Here is a 15,399-nt window from a genome sequence, read left to right on the forward strand (position 1 = left end):
GTATTCTGTAAAGCATAATGTGTGTTCCATGTTGGAAAAGTTAGGGGAGGGTGTAAAGTCTGGTAGCGTTGGTAGTGAATAACACAATAAGATTCCAGGTGCTGGGAAGCCTCAGCTGGCCCTAGGAACCCAAAGTTCAGTAGTCTGGAAGTTCCAGCTGGATTGTAGCAAATCAAAACTGTGTTGAGGGTGGAACCATTAGTAGTCAAGTCATGCTGTATTTGAGATCACAAGTCCCTAGTGCAGCTAAACTACAGCTTGATAAAATGTAACGGAAGGGATCGCCCTGTTAATGTGGAAGGAAATAGAGCTCTAACAAAGTGGAAAACAAAAGGGGAGGGGGCTCCAACCACATATCAATTGGTTGACACTACTCTACAATTTGAGTGTCTACTGTACTGTGTCAGTTATTATTGTATATGCAAGCTTCAAAATTAAGCTAAGTACCCCATGGTATAGTTTTACTCTGGATTTTGGTCCATGCACATATCTTGAGACAGTTTCATGCTCAAAAATCTGCTTAATTTAGCAGGTCCTGCCCTCTGACTGGGCATACATCTCATATTCACGTTTCAGCAAATGAACATAGTGTAGATACCGTAATGCTTTTAACAGTACTAAATCACAATACCAACGTCTGAATCAATGGTGTTGGTACGGTTTGTGTGGTAAATATTACATCATATTTAAACCATTTTATAAAAAGCAAAGGACAAATTGACAATGTTCACACATAAAGATACAGTAGTGCACACAACGCACATATTACTTCTGCACATATTCCCTCGTATTGATTCAAAGCAGGAATATGCTTGTGAACTGTATCTGAAGGAAGGGTAATGCTAGTCTAATAGTTCTAAGCTAGCTTCAAAGCTGGGATTTGTTGAAGTAGCCAGCTATGGGGTGGGTTAGCTATTCCCACAGAGGACCAAACCGTTGGTCTACGCCAGGGGGAGAAGCCACCTTAGAAGTTTCTGATGGATTGAAGAGCAGTGTCTATACTTGAACCACAAGTGTTTCGGCTCCTTGGTGAAAAGCCTTCATCTGGGCCTTTGGTTTGTCTCTCTGGAGGAAAAGAAAAGCAGGGAAAGGGGGGAGAAAAGAGAGAGGGGTGAGACTCAATGTGCACCGTACAAAAACTTTTCTGCTGCATTGCTAGAGGGCTAATACAGGATAAGGGATACTTTTAAAAATGTGTGACAAACCATGCTACATCTGGTTTGTGCAACTAGAACCTGACAAAGACGGACCTGTTGAAGATCCTAGGGGAAGGGCTGGGGCTATAGAGGTGCCATTCGGTCATGGTGGTAGTGCTCGGGGGCATGGTGGTGCCGTTTCAAGGGGTCGAGTTGTAGTTGGGGTGAATGTCATTTTGAAGGGTGGGGTTTGTTCACTTTGAAATAGTTGTGGCGAGATGGGTGAGGGTAGTGTTGGATAGGAAAAAGTGTGTGGAAAGTGGGTCAGAGGTGAGAGAATAGGGATGGTCGAGAGAGGGGATGGTAGGGTGTAGGTAATGGGGAGTGTAAACAGGTGGGGTGAGTAGTTAGAATAGAGTGGGTGTCAGGAGTGCCTAAGTGAGGAATAGTTAGTAATGGCTGGGGTGGTAGGAGAAGGTGTGAGGAAGGTAGAACGGGCTAGGAGAGGGTAGGGAAAGTGTTGGTGACTGTGTAGTTTGTGGGAGTGTGGTGGGCAGATTTGAGCAATTGGCGTGGGAGAGGTTGGGGTGGGAAAGTAGGTATGGAGAGACCGTTTTGGAATGGGAAAGGTGAATGCGTGAGAAAGAAGGCCTAGGGTGAGAGGAGCAGGGACAGGAGAGGTCCACTGAAGATTGGTTGGTTGCGCTGTTGGGATACACCAGGCAGACATTAGCTGTAATATTTACTAATGGGCCTCTGATGAGTCTGTTACCAGAGTGGGGGCTGCATTTTCACAGGCTGAAGGCAGTATATCTTAATGTGCGGCAGTGATTACATTTATGGTCCACTATTGGGTCTACTTGGTGGATCTAATGTTCGAATTACCTGTGTAGGATTGCAGGCTAAGGGCTTTTTTGGTTTAGAATGACCAGTTTTCTTCCCTGAGTCTGAGATCCCTTTAAGAGTCCACCCATGCCTCGGTTGCTTACTAGTAATCCCCATTACACTGAGACACACTGTTTCATGTGGTGGTGATGAGTCTGCAGATGGATAGAGATGGGTTTGGCCCGTTGCAACCAAAGCAGTGAAGTTCAGGGGAGAGGTGGGAAGCTGGATTGGTAGGGGAACAAGAGGGCAATAGATAATAGGATTTAATATCCGGATAATCTAACACAACATCATGACACAGCTTGACAGCATCATCAGATGTCAAATACATGCACATATGCTATTTTTAGATATATCAAGTGGTGATTTATAATTCAAATTGTTTAATATAGAGAAAATAACCTGACAATAGAATGTGGAGTGCTTTAGCAAGTATATAAATAGTTACTTGATCTTAGGACACATAAATGTGCTATCATATTAAAATCAAAGATTAGTATGGTTGAGAATAGTCGGGCGAGTTTGAGATGATTTAATACAGAAAGGAGAATGGTAATTGTTAAGATGGATTTCTGAACTCGGACCTGGAGGGGCAGAGGTTCAGAAGGCCAGCCTAGTTTCTTGGAACAGGGTAACCTCTGGACAAGCAAGACCAATCAGGGTAGCGATGGCAGCGGTCAAGACTAAGCCTCAAGAGGGGTGAGGGTGACTGAAAGACCGCAATGAGCACACAAAGCAAGGACACTTACAAATTACTCCAGACAGGTGTTATATTAAAAATATAGACACATTTATTACAAGGCCTTTGTAACATCGACCATAGCAAAGAATCACAATAATAAGTAAACCAACACATCACAATGAATACAATATTTCTGATGTTTGTTAATCTGCTTAGAATCACATGCTGTGCATAGGTCCGACATCCAGTGGTCACTGCGGAGTATTGCATTTTGTTTTTCGTAGTCGAAAAGGGGACGTCGACAAGGCGTGTCTGTAACACTATCCCTATAGTGACGTGCGTTGTACCCACAATCCCTCACGCGTCGAGGTCCCTCAGATTGTTTTTTTCCGCCCAGCTACTGATCGCCTTTATGCGGAGCTCCTCGAGAGACATTGCCAAATAGTTTCTTCGACCTTTGGTCGTTTGTTATTAATATCAATAACGTAGATCCCTCCCTCGACGCAGAGCCGTTTCTCTGCCGAGCAAGATCTTCGACGGAAGGACGAGCGGAGGAGATCCTTCGGCGCTGCCGAACACGTGGCCTGGCCTCGCCGCCCATACACAGTAGGGAGAGTGGGGCTTTGTGGTCTTTCTTTCTTCTCTTTAAGAATGCCTTTCTCTTTCCCCTCCCTCTCTTTCGAGGTCGTAGTCACACTTATTACGCTCAGCTATGGAGAGGACGCCATTTAGGTTTTGCCCGCTTTGCAAGGGTAAATATACCTGGAAGGATAAGCACAAACTGTGCAACCGTTGCTTACCCCTCGATCACCAAGAGGACGGCTGTGCGGCCTGTAAATTACTAAAGCCCAAAACTCTAAAGGACCGCAGGGTCAAAAGGTGGGCGGCCTATGCCATGTCTAGGCCTGACTCCTCGCCCGCTGCCGCCGCCGAGTGTGACGAGAACAGTGACTACACGGCCCCCGTAACGGAGGCTGTAGACCCCTCAAAGGAGCGTCCACGCTCCTCGTCGTCCGTCCCCGGCCCCGACAAGCCCGGCTCACGCCCAGTTTATGGGGATGAACACCCCGGCAACAAGGACGCACACAGAAAAACACCAAAGCACATACCCCCAGGCACACATTCGTCAAAGACGAAGACAGCCATAGCGCCAACGGGGACGCCGGGCCCAGCGACGTCTTCCACCGACCGTAAGGGTCGTCAGCCCTCCCCGCCACCGCTTCCGTGACAGGCGACTGGGCAATCTAAAAATAAGGGCCCTAACACCAAAATTTCCGGCGACGCGCATCGCAAGAGCGCTCACGTTGCCACCAAGGACTCGACGACCAAGGACTCGACGACCAAAGGCTCGACGCTTCATAGCGCGACGGCGACCGATCCCTCGGAAGAGAATGATCGCTGAAAGCCTCGCGCGCATAGCATCTCAGGACGGCCAAAGACGTACGGCGAGTGAAACGCCGAAAAGCGCGCACAAGGCCAAAGATACGCCGAAGGCGCCGGAAAAGAGATCAGGCCAGTTCCTGACGCCGACAGAAGGCCCTAGCCAGCGAGAAGGCTACTCAGAAGGCGAAGGCTCTTTCTTCAACGTTATGGGACAGAACCAGACAATTACAGGAGGAAGAAGCCCCCTTTTCTTTCCCAGACCGTCCTGGCCGACCTCAGTGGACCTTTGAAAGGTTCCAGACCTGTATGGACAAACTAGGTTCATGTCCATCCCAGAAGACAGGGCACCCAAGAGACCAAGGGAGGCACCCCTGGAGAGTCCAAGGGCTAAATACCAGAAGTTTTATAACCCCATATAGGAGGACATAAACTCTTACAATCCCACTGAGGAAGGCACCTTCTTCCAAGAGGAAGATGAGTTCACCTATGTTGAGGACATACAAGAAGAGGAAGGTTTTCACAAGGAAACTAACCTATGTGAGGAAGGATTCCAGGAAGACACAGGCGAGGGCAATCCAAATCCCTGGCAGTCACCGGCTTGGTTGACTGACACAGGCAGTAGCAGTATAGTCATCAGGTCTACTGAAACTACACCAGTCAGGAACCCTTCGCCTGTCGATGATCAACCCACCTTCAATGCACTGCTGAAGAAGGCAGCAGCACATTTCGAAATCGAAACTGGGGACGTCACCCCAGACACCGATTTTGTGGAGAGGATTATCAAAGAAAAACCCCCCACTAGCCAGGTTATACCCATCCTCGCCTCAGTTAAGAGACGTATTACTCCTTCTCTTTCCACTCCTGCATTGGTGAGAGGGGTCAATCGGAGGATTGAGAAACTGTTCTCTCCCTCTCAATCAGACCCATTATATATTAAGGGTCACTCAATCCCGGACTCCCTGGTCGTGACCAACACCAGGAAAAGGGCAGGAGTCCCACTATCTACTAGTGAGGCACCCCCAGATAAAGAGGGGAAGAAGCTGTATGCCCTAGTCAAGCGAATCACCACCTCTGCAGCATTCTCTACCAGAATCGCCAATAATAATACCCTATTGGCAAGCTACGCCGATGCTCAATGGGCTAAGCTCAGACAGGACATCGAAGAAGCTCCCGAACCCATAAGGACTCGTTTACTGGCTACAGTTAACGAGGGCTCTCTGGTCAATCAAAGCATCGTCAAGAATACCCTCGATGCAGCAGAGACGGCTGGCCGCACTTTGGTACAAGGAATTTTACTGAAGCGTCACGTCTGGCTTCGCAATTCCGGATTTAAGGCGGAAACACAAGCGTCCCTTATTAATAAACCCATAGAGGTCTCCAACCTCTTTGGGAGAGCAGTGGATGACCCGCTGGAGAACGCAAAGAAAGAATTTGATACAATAAAGACCTTAGACCAAATTTCAAAACCCCCTAATAGGCGGGGATTTGGTAATAAGCGCTTTTTTCGTGGACAACGCCAGCAACAAAACCAACAACAACAGTACTCTGCCAGCAACTACCAGAGTAATAGCGGCCAGTACAATCCGAGGGGTCAACGTCATGGCAAGGGAAGAGGCCGGTGTTCCACCCCCAGAGGCTCCCAAGCCAACAACACCACCAAGTGACGCGAAGATTCGCGTCCCCTCCCATGCAACGCCCGTCAGGGGCCGGTTAACATCCTTTCTTCCAGCATGGGAGGGAATAACATCAGACCGCTGGGTACTTTCCACCGTAGCCCGCGGCTACCGTATAGAGTTCAACAGTTCCCCAACATACAGACCCCCAAGGGGACGCCGCATGACAACAGAACACCTCGCCATCCTTCTCCAAAAAGTGGACCAACTACTGGAAAAAGGAGCCATAGAGGTCGTGCCTCTATCTCAGGTAATGGAAGGTATTTATTCAATGTACTTCCTTGTACCCAAAAGGGATCTAACCATGCGCCCTGTATTAGAACTGCGCCCAGCGAACAAGTTTGTCAAACCACAGAAGTTTCGTATGGTGACCTTACAGGAAGTGATCCCACTGCTATCACAGGGAGATTACATGACAACACTGGACATGAAAGATGCATGCTTTCATATTTTAATGTTGCCAGCGCACAGAAAATACCTCAGGTTCATGATAGAGGGCAAACACTACCAGTTCAGAGCGCTACCCTTCGGCATAGCATCTGCACCAAGGGTATTCACGAAGGTACTGGCAGTGGCAGCGGCCCACCTGCGCAGGTTATCTATCCCAGTATACCCTTACCTCGACGACTGGCTCATAACAGGGGATTCTTACGAGACATGCTTCTCAAACACCCAAAAGACTGTAGACCTTTTGTTCCAACTGGGCTTCTCCATCAACGAGAAGAAGTCCAGCTTAGACCCCAGCCAAGTCAAACAATTCCTAGGGGCTCTAATTCGAACAAAGGACGGCCTTGTCTTCCCCTCCAACGAGAGGGTCCAAAACATGCTGTTTCAGATCCCCCAATGTGTGGCAGGTCGAGAGGTGACGGTGCGCAAAGCGATCCGATTGCTAGGAATGATGGCGTTGTGTATTTATTTGGTACCTCACGCGCGCCTGCGCATGCGCCAAATGCAAGAGTGGCTCAACAGCCAGTGCTGTCAGGCCAGCGGACAATGGGACGATCTAGTGGTGGTCTCGCAAGCCTTGGTTCTCTCACTACGGTGGTGGACAAAGGAAAACCTGATAATAGGGAAACCCTTTGCCACACCCGCGGTGGAGGCCACTCTAACCACGGACGCATCCCTCACAGGATGGGGGGGCTCACCTATCCCATCAAACTGCTCACGGAGTGTGGACTCCGAACGTAGCATCCAAGCACATAAACCTACTGGAGCTACTGGCGGTGTTCATAGCACTAAAAGCCTTCCAGGAACACCTACAAGGGAAGACAGTGATGGTCCTTACAGACAGCACCACAGCCATGTACTACATCAACAAGCAGGGGGGCACCCACTCTCCAGGACTGTCCAAGCTGTCCCAGAATATATGGAAGTGGGCTCTCAAACACAACATGTTCCTACTGTCGCAACACGTACCAGGGGAACTCAAACTGCTAGCAGACAAACTCAGCAGAGACTTCCCCCTGCCCGAAGAGTACGAATGGCAATTGCACGAAGACATCGTCTTAGACGTCTTCACGCAATGGGGATTCCCGGAAATAGACCTGTTCGCAACTCTGGAGAACTCACAATGCCAAAGTTACGCCTCCAGGTACCCCCAGAACCAGTCCAAGGGGAACGGTCTGTCGATTCAATGGTCAGGGAAATTTGTTTACGCCTTTCCCCCGACTCCCCTTCTCAACATGGTGGTGCACAAGATGCACCAGGAGCAGGTTACCATGATACTAGTGGCCCCAATGTGGGCCCGGCAGCCATGGTTCGCTCACTTGATGGAGATGTCCCTATCTCCCCCAGTGAAACTTCCCTGCCCGTACAACATGCTGTCACAGGACAAGGGCAGGACACTGCATCCATGCCCTCAGACCATGAACTTAGCAGCCTGGCTCCTGAGATCATAGAATTTGGACATCTACAACTCCCGCAGAGATGTATGGACATCCTCAGGGAAGCCAGAAAACCTAATACTCGCCACTGCTATTCTAGCAAGTGGAAAAGTTTTGTCATCTGGTGTAGAGGTAAGAGCATCAACCCGGTTGACTGCTCTCCCACAAACATTGTTCTGTACTTGACCCATTTACTGGATTCAGGTCTAGTGTTCAATTCCATTAAAGTCCACCTGGCGGCACTTTCTGCATACACCACTTCCCAACTTAAAGTGTCGTGGTGGAAGATACCAGTTATCAAGGTCTTCATGGAGGGGGTAAAGAGAATACACCCTCCGATCGCTAACCCAGCTCCCGGATGGGACTTAAATGTGGTACTTTCTAGGCTCATGGGCCCTCCTTTTGAACCCATGCACAAGGCAACTCTTATAGACCTCACTCTTAAGACTGCTTGCCTAATAGGTATCACCTCCATTAGGAGAGTAAGTGAACTACAGGCTCTTTCTGTTCTAGACCCCTTCGTAACAGTTCACAAGGATAAGGTGGTTCTACGCACACACCCAAGGTTTGCACCAAAATTCATCTCGAAATTCCATGTAAACCAGTCAATAGAACTACCAACGTTCTTTCAAAACCCTTCCAGCTTGGGAGAAAAAAGTCTGCATACACTAGATGTACGCTGAGCTGTCATGTTCTACATGGAAAGAACCAGACCACTGAGAAAGACTAATCAGTTCTTTGTCTCGGTGGCAGCAGGAAGAGAAGGAGATGCAGTCTCAAAGTCCACTATATCTAGATGGATTGTTCAATGCATCGCTCTGTTTCTCTCTTGCTAAGAGAGAACTACCCTTCAAGCCAAGAGCACATTCCACTCGAGGCACTGGGGCTTCCATAGTGTTCATTGCAAATGTTCCCCTTGAGTCCATCTGCAGAGCGGCTACCTGGAGTTCTGTGCACACCTTTACAAAACACTACTGTCTAGATGCACACTCTAGATCTGACTCCCAGGTGGGACAGGCAGTATTAAGACATCTTTTCTCTACTGTTCCTTCTCATAACCCATCGCCAACTCCGGGTACTGCTCGCTAGTCTATGCACAGCATGTGATTCTAAGCAGATTAACAAACATCAGAAGACAATGCATTACTTACTGTAAAAGCATTTCTGATGGTTGTATCTGCTTAGATTCACATGCGCCCACCCTTCCTCCCCGCTCGGATGGAAGGAACATAGACCTCTTTCTACATCTCTCTCTTTTCTGTACTCACTCACGTATAGAAGGCTACCTCAGGGCAGAAAAAATACAAACAGAGGGACCTCGACGCGTGAGGGATTGTGGGTATAGGGATAGTGTTACAGACACGCCTTGTCGACGTCCCCTTTTCGACTACGAAAAACTAAATGCAATACTCCGCAGTGACCACTGGATGTCGGACCTATGCACAGCATGTGAATCTAAGCAGATACAACCATCAGAAATGCTTTTACGGTAAGTAATGCATTGTCATATACAAAACCGAGGGGTCTAAGGAGTTAGGAGCACGTAATCTGTAGACCACCTTGATGGGGAGGAAAACGGGCAGTGCAAGTAATCATTAGGCCCAGTTCGACATCCGAAATACACCTAACTAGGAAGAAGTCCGAGCCCTACGAAGAGAGGAGCCTTATGCTCAAAAGTACCTGCTGGTGCCAATGGACAAAAGCGGGTCTCTTCGAGGATATCGGGCAGTTCAGGAAGGTGAATGAAGCGATGCAGAACAAGTCCCCACTACTCAAGCAAGGCCTCCACTTGTGGACAGAGGCAGGATGAGAGTGCGGGATAGGGTTGCTATTTCGCAACAGCGGTAGAAAAGAAACGTGCTCCTGCGCGAGGGGCCACCAGTTGGGGTATTTCTGTGTCGGGGACCGGTGAGTAATAAAGACCCAGACTTCTCCAGTTCAGTTCACGATGCTGGCAGGTTCAGCTGCGATCATCAGGACGTCTCGACACCGTGTAGATTCTGTGTAGCAGGATGCAGGGTCGAGGGTGTCCCAAATGCAGCAGACGTGCACAGGTTGTTACCACAGCAGGGCAACACAGCAATCGCGTTTACTCCGGTCCGGGCGCACTCGTCTCACTTCAGACCTGGAAATGCCAAGTGAACGAAATTCACTGTGAGGGTGCCTTGGACGCAGAGCAAGCAGTAAACTAAGTTTCGAGGGCTTCCCCGAAACGGCGGCGGTGACGGAGCAAAGCATCCTGCGTAAGCTGGTCAGCTCACTGGTTGGCCCGGGGACACTTCCGAAGAGGCTTACTTGCAGGGTCTGATGAAGGTGCCGGGAATAGTTGATCCCACTATTCCAATGGGTTGAAGTGCCTTCACAGACCTTCTAGGATGATCAGATGCAGAGGGGTCTCGCAGGACGACAGCAGTTCAGGGTGCCAAACCTTCAGCGGGTCACCAGCAGTTCCTCGACTCAGCTTCTTGTTGCAGGATACTTGGCTCCTTATCCCTTGTTCGGTGTGAACTCAGGAGATCGACATGGTAGTGGTGTTTTCAGCCTCCTCTTATCCAACGTTCCCTTCGCGTCAAAAAGGAGAGGACCCAATGGGAGATCTGCTCACAAACACTCACACCATACGTGGACCTATCACGGACCACGGTGGTCCCAGGTATTCAGGACACTCCGGACTCTCTGGCACCCAGGATGTGTATTGGGACCGGACATACCAGCCCACATCCTGGAGGCACACACAAGGCATGCAGAAGCCTGAGAAAGACGCAAATAAGGACTGCCCCGGGTCGGCTCGACCTGGGGGAAGGTGAAGGTGAAGGTGAAGGTGAAGGTGAAGGTGAAGGGGCAAGACGGTCAGCGGACAGGACAAAGAACCTCGTGGGATGGCCATTGTGGAGCCAGGCCACTCATTTGTGCCAAACGCGGTAAGCGCGGATAACATGGTGAAAAAGGGTTCAAAACACAAGAGAAACGATAGCTGCCACCAGTCCCGTCCGTGACACACTTGCACAGTTCATGATAAGTCCAGCGAGAGTTTCTAGGGCCTTTTGGAATGACTAGAGACCCAAGAGCGCGGTAATGTAAGTTATGGTGCACTCTTGTTTCATGTTGCACAAAAGCTGCAACATGAGGAAAGGACTAAGGGAAACAGTCTCCCAGTACTGACTGTCTTAAGGGCATGTCAGTTTCCCCATAAGAATTGAGCGAAAGCCCAGAGGGGTCCTGCGGAAGGCTGCGCTTCTCTGGCAAAGTCTAGATCAGGGTGTAAAACAGCAAAAGGTTTGGGGGTTGCCACACGGAGGGCAAATTACATACAATTATGAAATAGTCCCAGGAGGATAGCTCAGCGGCAGCGTGCTCGACTTGGAAACAAGACGACACGGAGCAACACAGGTTCGATCCCTGGGTCCGCGCATAGAAACCTCTGGGTACATCATATCAAATCTTTCCTAACAGTAATGGCAAGACTGGCTAAGAGATGAAAAAAAAGAAATGGAAGTGACAAACGGAAAGAGAAAGTGAGGGGAAGAATGCGTTAACGAGAAAGACACAGGGTGGAGACTGCGAAAGAGAGCAAGAAGTGGGGAAGAAATAGTGGCAGATATGGAGGAGGTCATAGGAAGGGAGAGGAATGGGATGATAGAGTAAGAGCATGAGAGAGCATGAAAGGAAGGAGGAAGAGGAAAGGGAAATGGTAGTGGGGTGTGTGAAAGAGTGCAGGAGAAACATTCCTGTCAGTGAGGGGAAAAAAAGAAGTGTAGCGAGCTGAAGATAAACACACAGCCACATGAGCAAGCAGGTAAGAAATAGGGGTGAGTGTATGACATAATGGTAAGAATGCAAAGTGGTCATATCTTGAAGTAGAAATGGTGGAGGCATCGAAGAAGGACAAAGGGTTAATGTAAACCTAAAGGGGTGAACGTATGGGAGAAGTGATGATGTAAGACACCCATGATTGGGGAAGAGATACTGTAGGCAGGAGAGCAGTGAAGAGATTATATAAAAGACAAGGAGGGGAACGCTGAAGAGGGGCTAATATTAGGCACACAGGTGTGAGTAGTCTGTATATAAAAAAACTGTTGTGGGTGATGTATGGGCAATATTTGGGCTGCATGCGTATGCACATATGTTGGTGGCGACAGAGCTATATCACACTTTCCTGTAAATAATTCATGATATTAATGCAAACAAAGTAACTTACATTGGATCATGGATGTGCACCTCAGGCCTGGTTTGCAAGTTTATAAACAATCCAAGGTCATAAATTGCACAAAACGCATTTCTTCCCAAGAACAGTTAATTTATTTTTTTTGGTATAGGTAACGTGGTTTATTTTTACAAACTACACGGTTCGCTCACAGTCCTGAGCCACAATGCAATAGATGAGTCAGAACAACAATTAATATAAAAATTAGGAATGACCTAAGTAAGGATACTGTGACCAATCGAGGGAACTTGTCACTACTCCCCAAGGGGGAGCCCCTCCCTGTGAGGCTATGGAGGTGAGCCCGCTCTGCAACACCCTCCCTAGGGGTCGAGGCAAGTGGTAACCTCCTCGGGAGAGACCCCCCCCGCCCCAATAGTGGACAAGACCTCCCGTTCCTGTGAGGAACTGCCGAAGCCAAGCCATATATTGGACTGTCTCCCATATTTAATACTTCCAATTATAAAGACTTGAAGGAACAAGAGAAAAGAGCAGCTGGCTCCTTAACTGAAACGTCTAGATCCACTGAGATGAGTAGATTTAAGAGGAGTGAATGTGAACTCCGAAGAGGAAGGAGAGTGAATAGAGAGGATCTCATGGTGAAGCATGGGAGGTCCCCTGGTAACTTTATGCTGTCTGGAGACGGGGCTGTGAACAAGCACAGAACCCACTAGGTCCAAAGTTTCTGGGAGCCGGCAACCCGAGAAGAAAACTGCATGGAGACCGAAGAAGACGAGATTATGACATAAGTGGAACCAGACTACTGGTGGTGGCGTGACCACGGTATTAGTGGTGGGCAGGCTGCCCAGGCAACGACGCGGAAACTGCTGAAGCTGATGCAGTTCCCCGGTGAGGAATACCGAAGTTGAGGGAGAGGATGAGGCTTGTTGGTTGAAGATGCCGGCAAGGAGACGAACCAAAGAGAGAGAACACCTGGCGAGATCCAAATTGTACACTACCCCAAGACGTTCCCACCTAAACGAGAAGGCAACTGGGAACCAGGAATGAACGGGAACCAAGGTGGGAATCGTAAGAATGCTGAAATCCATCCCAGTAGAGATCAGAAACATGAGAAAGTAAATCTGACAAACTTGTACTGCCTGGGTGAAGGAAAGAGAAGCATATTCCACCCTAAAAGGGAAACCAATAGAGCTGAAAGAGAAAAGGAGTTGTTGCAGAACGAGAACCCTAAATGACAGAGTGAGAATAATAACTAATCCTTAAAAAGAGAGAGGGAGAGGGAGCAAAGTTATGTGTGCAATGTCTTGTTGTCGCAGTGTCGTTTAGTGCAGTATGTGAGACCTATCTGTAGGGGTGAGTGTTAGTATTAATTCACCCAGATGAGTGATGGCTAAGCAATACAGTTTGCCCAGAGATGACAAATGGCTAACTAACAGTTCACATAGATGTGGCGAGTGCTGACTGACACAGTTTACCTAGATGTGGTAGATGGCTAAGCCACACAGCTCACATAGATGTGATATTCACATTTCTGTCTATATGTGACCCAAGCTGATATTCGCATTTCTGTCTAGATGTGATGCAAACCAATATGCGTATTTCTGTCTAGATGTGATGCAAGTTAGTATTCACGATTCTGTCTGGACTAGTGAGCGCAGTTAGAATACTGTCCACCTAGAGGTGAGATATCACTAACTTTAACAGTTCTCCTAGATGTGAGACATGGCTAGGCAACACATCATAACTCAGTGAGTCTATATGGGGCAACAGTTGATAAATAGAAATGGGTACATGCAGGTACAAGCTCTTAGGTGGTGGGGAAGATGAGAGTGGTGGGCCAGTTTAGTGGGGCGCAGTGATTGCTGTAGTAGCCCGTATCGGCACCCAATAATGAATTGGGTCTTACTGTAAGCTCCCTTAGTGATAATGGACGTATAATGTATTTAAATATCAGCATTTATGTGTGCATTAAGCATCTGTGATAGAAAGCTGAAAATATTTATAACAGCATACGGAGGTTGATGCAAAGTGAGTTCTGTCCAGAATAAACCACCACACAATGGGTCTTTGGTTAAATGATCAAAACCGATTGCAGCTGTTAACAATGTATAGCTAAAGGGTATTGTTTATCGCCATGGCAAATTCCACACATAAAAAGATTCTGCCAGGCAATCTTTTGATAGTGCTCTTCAGAGGTAGCAGATGTGGATTAAATATGTAATATCTCAGTGGTAGTGTTGATGGAAAATAAAAGTACGAGAGGGGAGTCTCTGAACAAATATGGCAATATGGTAAAAGGACCATGGGGTTGGATGAATAGGCAATGTAAACGACATACATGAGGTGTATGGATGGTAATAGAACAGAGAGATGATGATGATGATGATGATGATGATGCAAGCAGAGGAGTGTGGAGTGTAGGGATGATTACTTGGTTCAGAAGCATCTTGTGAGCACATGCAACAAGCAATCTGATGGAAGTTTTCCACATGAAACATGGCTCAGTTCTAACCAGGTGGACTTCACTTCCAACAAGCCTGGGTTTGCACCCAGGATGCACGCTGATGGGGCCATCTGTTCATAATAAGCAAAACAGAATAATTACATATAACTGGCATTTGAGCCAAACAGCTTCTGCCATTAAGATGCACTACATTAATCTTCTTCTTTGACGAAAAGCATCACACCATGAAGAAGGCGAGGCCAAGGAATCTAAGCGCCCACAAAGTTGAAATGTAAGTTGGCAGGCAATAGTGTAAGCAGTAGTATTCATCAAAGCTTTTTCAGATAGGGTGGACTTGTTGCACACCGTGGTTTCTATGTTTAGATTGACATATGATAACATTACAAATGTCTGGCTTACATTGATATGTAATCCACATTGCATTTTTGCTGAAGATACGTACGTTGTTTGTATGTAATATTATGTTTTGTATTATAGGTGTTTAGTGTAGGATAATTGTTGTGTTCTTAAATGTCAGTGGAGATGTATATATTAATATTCTGTTTGATCACTGTTATTTCATATGATGGTTTGATGATCTGAAATATTTTCTGAGTATGATTAAATAACTTATTTTTTTAAATAAGTTTCATCTCTCAAATTCGTACTTTGACTCAAAATTGGCTTTGAACATGACTTGGTTTTTGAAGCTATGTATGTAAATGTAAATTAATCGGGATCTTTAGCCTTGTGATGGGATGATTACAGAAAGAAAGAAAGGGAACTGGCTCACATCCCCACTGTCGCCTGAATACCTGTTTCTGAAGATCACCTTAGTGGACCTGCTGTCCAGGTTGCTCACACTGCTGAACTTCTAGTGGAAAGAGGGTCTGGGCTGGAGAAGAGGTCTATCCTGGAAGACCTTTTCAGTCCTAGTGCTGGACTAAGAGCCCCCTCGGCCAGGATTAAGGAGCTACTCTGGGCCTGGGTGTAGCAAGGCCCCGGTGAATGGGGAACTGGATCTTGTGGAGTCCTCCCAGTGTTGAGGTCCAATAAGTGACTGACCACACCTAGATATGGGACATGTGAGTACACTCTAGCCAATGTTCTGATGCTGCAATCAGTTGACACAATACGCTATCATCTAAA

General features: G+C 47.6%; 1 protein-coding gene across 1 annotated transcript in view; it reads left to right on the top strand.

Moving 5' to 3' along the window:
- The window catches only part of OLAH (oleoyl-ACP hydrolase), a 545,979-nt gene that overhangs the window by 161,399 nt on the left and 369,181 nt on the right, over positions 1-15,399 (top strand). The gene's annotated exons all lie outside the window — the stretch shown is intronic.

The sequence above is a fragment of the Ambystoma mexicanum genome, chromosome 2q (assembly GCF_040938575.1).
Source record: "Ambystoma mexicanum isolate Mex_15411 chromosome 2q, UKY_AmexF1_1, whole genome shotgun sequence".
Classification (NCBI taxonomy): domain Eukaryota; kingdom Metazoa; phylum Chordata; class Amphibia; order Caudata; family Ambystomatidae; genus Ambystoma; species Ambystoma mexicanum.